This window comes from Asparagus officinalis, chromosome 7 (assembly GCF_001876935.1).
Source record: "Asparagus officinalis chromosome 7, Aspof.V1, whole genome shotgun sequence".
NCBI classification, from domain to species: domain Eukaryota; kingdom Viridiplantae; phylum Streptophyta; class Magnoliopsida; order Asparagales; family Asparagaceae; genus Asparagus; species Asparagus officinalis.
The window spans coordinates 38,220,847-38,228,172 of NC_033800.1; positions in this window are offsets into that span (position 1 = coordinate 38,220,847).

Below are 7,326 nucleotides of genomic sequence, written 5' to 3' on the forward strand. Positions count from 1 at the left end.
GCCCATATGAGCGGTGTGCTCATGAAAGATCTTGGGTGACAATCCCTTAGTAAGAGGATCTGCTATTATGGAGTTTGTCCCAATGTGCTCTATGGATATATGTCCACTCTGTACCCTTTCTTTCATAATCAGGAACTTAATGTCAATATGTTTTGACTTAGTTGAGCTCCTGTTGTTATTGGAATATATTACTGCAGATTTATTATCACAATATAACCTTAGTGGTCTTTCCATATTTTTTAGAATGCACAGTCCCGTGATAAAATTTCGCAGTCATATTCCCTGATTTGATTCCTCATAGCAAGCTATAAATTCCGCTGTCATAGTGGAGGAAGTTACAAGTGTTTGTTTGACACTTTTCCATGATATAGCTCCTCCTGCTAACATATAAATGTAGCCTGATATAGACTTCCTGCTATCTTGGCATCCAACAAAATCAGAATCAGAGTACCCAATGACCTCCAGCTGTTCTGATTTTCTGTATGTGAGCATATAATCTTTTGTTTTCTGAAGATACCTCATAACCCTTTTGACTGCTATCCAATGATCCATACCAGGGTTGCTTAAGTATCTGCCTAACATCCCAACAATGTACGCAATATCCGAACACGTACATACCTGAGCATACATTAGACTTCCTACAGCCGAAGCATAAGGAATCTTCTGTATTTTCTGAATTTCAAGGTTGTCTTTAGGGCATTGATTGAGACTAAACTTGTCTCCTTTAGCAACAGAGATATCTCCTGGTCTGCAATCTTGCATGCTAAACATTTTAAGTACTTTATCAATATAGCTCTTTTGTGATAATCCAAGTATACCTCGAGAGCGATCTCGATGTATCTGGATTCCTAATATAAAAGAGGCATCCCCAAGATCTTTCATCTTAAAATTTTTTGATAGAAATCTCTTGGTTTCGTGCAACATGCTTATATCAGTAGTGGCAAGCAATATGTCATCGACATACAGAACCAGAAAAATATACTTACTCCCACTGAACTTGTGATATACACAGTTATCAACAATGTTCATCTCAAAGCCGAACGAGATAATTATTTGTTGAAACTTGTAATACCATTGACGAGGAGCTTGCTTGAGTCCATAGATTGATTTCCTTAATTTGCAAACCATATTCTTTGGGTCTCCTGACACAAAGTTTTCTGGTTGCATCATATAAATCATCTCATCAATGTCGCCATTGAGAAATGCAGCCTTAACATCCATCTGATGTAACTCAAGATCATAATGAGCAACAAGTGCCATGATTGTTCTGAAAGAGTCTTTCGATAAAACCGGAGAGAAAGTCTCTGTATAATCAATGCCTTCCTTTTGAGTAAAGCCTTTAGCTATAAGACGTGTCTTATACCTCTCCACATTACCATTTGCATCCCGCTTGGTTTTAAAAATTTATTTACAACCAATTGGTTTTGCACCTTCTGGCAATGGGATAAGTTCCCAAACCTTATTGTCTTGCATAGACTTATACTTTTCATTCATGGCATCAATCCACTGTTGAGAGTTAGAACTTTTCATGGCCTGAAGGAAGTTGATTGGATCATCTTCCATCATTCCATTACTTTTCTCATGTTCTTGGAGAAATACAATATAATCATCTGAAATAGCATTTCTCATTTCTCTCGTGGATCTCCTTAATGACACTGGTTCTTGAGGTTGTTGAGTTTGTTATTCTGGAACAGGGAGTTGTTCAACATTATCATCTTGAGGTTCGGATTTACTTCTTGAGCAACAACAGGTATAGGAACTTAAAAATTATCAAAAGTAACTGTATGGATTAGATCTGATGCCAATTCCTCCTCAAAAACAATGTCTCTAACCTTATTTCTCCCCCCAAACTCAACATCCTCAAAGAATTTTGCTGTTCCCGTCTCAAAAATATTTCTTAGTGTGGGATCATAAAACTTATAGCCCCTAGAGCATTCAGAGTACCCAATAAAATAGCTGTTAACTGTTTTGGAGTCTAATTTTTTTCATTTGGCCTATAAGGCATTGTCTCAGCTGGACATCCCCAAATATGTAAGTGCTTTAAACTGGGCTTTTGACCAGTCCAAAGCTCATAAGGTGTTTTACCAACTGCTTTACTTGACACTCTGTTCAGAATGTAAGCTGCTGTCTTAAGTGCTTCTCCCCAGAGTGACTGGTAAAAAAGAATGAGAGATCATACTTCTTACCATATCCTTAAGAGTCATGTTTCGTCTTTCAGCTACACCATTCACGCTAGGTGAACCCGGCATGGTGTACTATGGGACGATATTACATTCCTCTAGGTATCTAGCAAATGGTCTTGGACGTTGTTTACCTGAACCATCATATCTGTCGTAGTACTCACCACCACGATCAGATCTAACGGTTTTAATTCTTCTGTTGAGTTGATTCTCAACTTCAGCTTTATAGGTTTTGAACATGTCCAAAGACTCAGATTTTTCATGAATAAGATATAGGTACCCATAACGTGAGTAATCGTCTATGAATGATATAAAAATATAGGTACCCATAACGTGAGTAATCGTCTATGAATGATATAAAATATTGTTGACCATTCCAGGATGCGTAGGGAATGGCCCACAAATATCCGTATGTATCAATTCTAAGACATCCGAAGATCTGTTGCCACCTAATATCTTAACTTTGGTCTATTTTCCCTTGATACATTCAACACATACGTTGATGTCCGAAAAATCAAGAGAATCCAAAATGCCATTAGACACAAGACGCTTAACTCTACCTTTTGAGATATGACCCAAGCGCTTATGCCATAATGTCGCCAAATTTTCCTTATTTAATTTACGCTTAGTACAACGTGATTCCACATGCAAGGATTCATTATAAGAAGCAATTGTATCGAGCAAATATAGGTTGTCATAAGTACTCAAGTAACCAGTTCCCACAATATTTGAATTAAAAGATAAACTGAATTGATTGTTTCCAAATGAACAAGAATAACCTGATTTGTCCAATACAGAAACTGAAATTAAATTCCGTCTAAAAGACGGTACTACAAAAGTATCTTTTAAGTCCAAATAAGAACTAGTTCCTAATAGCAACCTAAAATACCCAATTGCTTCCACATCTACCGATTGATCGTCACCCATAAAGATGTGTCTTTCAACATCACTTGGCTTTCGGTAGCTCAGGCAACCCTGCATAGCAACACTTATGTGAGTAGTAGCACCAGAGTCTAACTACCAAGTGTTTCTAGGTACTGAAGCTAAATTAACCTCAGAACAGACCAAAGTAAGCAACATACCTTTATTAGCACGTCAGACGTGATATTTGGTACAATCCTTCTTTACGTGTCCAGGCTTGTTACAGAAGAAACAATCCTGATTATCCTTATGTTGTTTCTTCTAAACTGGACCCTTAGTAGCTTTATTATTATTCTTTCTTTTCTTGTCCTTATCCTTAGAGGCATAGGCCAAATGAGCACTTTCTGTCTTATCTTGTTTCAACTTGTCTTCTTCTTGTACACAGTATGAAATGAGCTCATTTAGAGTTCATTTCTCCTTTTGACGGTTATAACTGACCTAAAACTGATTGAATTGTGCAGGAAGAGACAACAAAACCAGATGCACTAATAACTCATCACAAAGATCGAGTTTCAGTGCCTTAAGCTTTGAAGCAATATGAGACATTTCCATAATGTACTCCCTGATATTTCCTTTGCCCTTATACTTCATTGAAATCAAGCGAGCTAAAATCGTGCTTGTTTCTACTTTATCGTTTTTTGCAAAACGTTTCTTAATTTCGGCAAGGAAATCTTTAACCTTAGTAATCCCTTCAGATTCTATGCCCCTGAAGGCTTCCGGAACGCCGCACTTAATAATCATAAGACTCATGCGATTTGAACGCTCTCACTTCTCATACTCATTTTTTGCATCAGGAGTGCTATCCGTATTGAGAGGTTGGGGTTGTTATATTCATAATGCAAGGTCTAGATCTATGCAGCCAAGAACAATTAATATGTTCTCTTTCCAAACCTTGAAGTTTGTCCCATTTAGCATGGGAATTGAATTGATGTTAGCAGAAATTGTTACAGCAGATGCATTAGCTAAAATAAAATAAAAAAATGCTCACATTAATAACCATAATTAGTAATCAATAAAATTTAAATAATGACAAATCCCATCCAAGATATCTGGCACAATATTAATATCAAGTCTTTGGACAATAATATTAATTGCAAGTGATACCTTGTTGCAATGATCAAACATTGACAATAACTCATGTCAAATAATAAAACTATTTTTGGATTGATTCATTATTCACATGTAAACCTTATAATTATCATACGTTTATCATCACAGATGTGTATGCAGTCTAAATAAATATTAATCTTCCTTTGGGCCGATTAAATATTTACACGAAAGCATACGCACAAACATCTCACATTCCTCATGAACAATCTACACAAGAGAGGTTACTTTGGCAACTTCTTATTTCAAATAAACAATTAGAGTGAGAGACAACCTTAATACCTTAGTGTCATAATATTTGAATTAAATAATTAATTAACTACCAAAATTAATATGAATTAGAAGAATTTTTCATAGCTTAATTAGGACCCATAACTTAATTAAATAAATCAAGTATACCAAAGTGGACCCATAAAAAGCCGAGGCTTAACCATAGTGAACACGAAGTTCGCTTGACTTCGAACGCGAGGTTCGACTGTATTGAGTACAAGACTCACCTAAGAACGAACGCGAGGTTTGTCTGAAAATGAACGTGATGTTCAACTTGAGAACGAACACGAGGTTCGTTTGAAAATGAACTCGAAGTTCGACTAAAAAATGAACGCAGGGTTCAACTTGAGAACGAATGTGAGGTTCGTTTGAATCGAGTGCGAGGCTCGCCTGAGAACGAACGTGAGGTTCTACTTAAATTGAGCACGCGGGTCACCTGAGAACTGAGCACGAGGCTCAACTTGAATTGAGCGCGAGGCTCACCTGAGAACTGAGCGTGAGGCTCAACTTGAATTGAGCGCGAGGCTCACCTTGAATTGAGCGCGAGGCTCACCTGAGAACGAACGCTAGGTTCGTTTGAATTGAGCGCAAGGCTCAACTTGAATTGAGTGCGAGGCTCACCTGAGAACGAACGCTAGGTTCGTTTGAATTGAGCGCGAGGCTCAACCTGAGAATGAATGCGAAGTTCGTTTAAATTGAGCGCGATGCTCACCTTAGAACGAACGCGAAGTTCGTTTGAAGCTTTCAAGCCTCGCCAAAATTTGAGGTAACCACCTCCTTAATTTTCGCCACATTTTCACACACGAACCCTAAGGGTTTTAATCTGAAATCGCCGCCGCCATTGCTCTTGCATTCACAGGTCGAAACCCTAGGGTTTCCTGACGCCGCCGTCATCGTCGGAGTCGAGAGCGAGGCCACCAACGAAACTTTGCCGGCGAGGAGCATGAGACCAAAGACCAAACCCAAAAGATCCAAAAATTCCTCGATTTTATTTTCAAAACCAGATCCAGAATCGAAAACAATGAATTTTCTTGATCCAGATCCAAGAAAAAAGCAAAGAAAAAACCCAAAAAAATTTTAAAACTTTACTGTTCATCCGAAAAATAAAAAAACGTAATTATTCATCCGAACGTTGCTGTTCATCCGAGAACAGTTCTGAATCAAAACTAGAGATTTAAGATCAAAACACCCAATTTTAAAACTTAAATCCCTAAGAATTAATCACGGGTGGCTCTGATACCACTTGTTATAATCTATAATATTTCAGATCTAAATCATAAAGCCATGATTAATTCAAAGAGATTAACAAGAATCAAAAAGTACGGAAGCATATACCTGAATCCATTGAGAAAAACCTTTTAGGGTTTTGATGATCTTCTAACCTTAGGGTTTCTCTAGCCAAAATTTTCTCTAGATGAGGATGAAGAGAATTAGAGAATGTGTCCCTAGATTAGGGAACATAACCCCTTATTTATAGGTGTTGTACATTTATAATTTGGCCCCTCATCAAATTATAATTACAACCTGATATCTGCATATATAACCCCATGATTTATTTAAATACCCATTAACCCAAATTGATTGATCACTTTAGTGGGTTATCCTGAAGGATAGCAATACACAAATTGATTGATCACTTTAGTGGGTTATCCTGAAGGATAGCAATACACACAGATTAATCATATGTGCCCACAAATAAGGATAGCAATACACACAGATTAATCATATGTGCCCACAAATAGATTTAATTAGATTTAAATCCAACAGCTACACCTTAATTCTGACTTTTTAGCTATGAAAAGATAAAGATCGTAATTAATCTAACTACCCATTCAAATGATTGTCACCTTTGCATCTATAATATTCTCATCCGAATCCACAATGGCAAACTAAGGCGGTGGTTGGTATGGAAATGATTCTAAGTAATGAATGGTCCCTTTCTTAAACAGCGACATATATCTTGTCTTAGCCACAAATTTTAGCTTAACTTAATCATTAATTCCACTTATGTTTTTAGTTAAGCTAGTAACTACCAAGAAGGTCTGAATTGTCAGAAGTCCCAATTTGAAGTTCACACTACAAACATGTTTTCTTAATAAGTTCTAATTTGGTAATTCAAACCTTAAGCTTCATTGGTAACTAATGGGAAATTCAGTGGACTCAATTAACAAATCTTAATTATTTATAAATCATGCCTAAGTTCCAACTAAATGCCAGAGGAAGTTTCTAGTTCCAATTTCATTCTTCACAAACGTATATTGTCCTTACCATAAGCTTGGCACTTAATTAAATCTTAATAAATAGAACCATTTTAGTGTATCACTAATGGAAAATGAATGGGCGCAAATACACAGATATATAGAGCAAGCAATAACGGCTGTCTTATCGCATGTCATGGACCTGTTGAGGGACCAGAGCTGCTTATTTATGGTTCAGCACAGTGGGTGTGAGCCGTGACTGAATTCAACAGAGGCTCATAAAATTTTACTGCAAAATTTGATGAAAAAAATGTAATTATTCAAAAAACATAAATTGCGATCATGAGTTTCTGAACCCAGGAACTTATTTACTTGGAGATATTATTTGTGCTGATGCGTAATGGATCCTAAGAAAAGATAGCTATTTTACAAATCAGCATGCATTTCGAAACAAATATAATTAATAGAATAGTTGATGAATAGAGCCCGGTTCCATTTTGAGCTTTTCAAAATTTACGGTAGGTGATTCAATGAAAACCTATGTTCAATAATTGACCAGCGTATTACACTCTCTTCCTTGTGTTACCTACTGTTTTTATGCTAATTGAAGAGCCGATGACTGAATGCAGGCGGTGTACATGATGACAGAA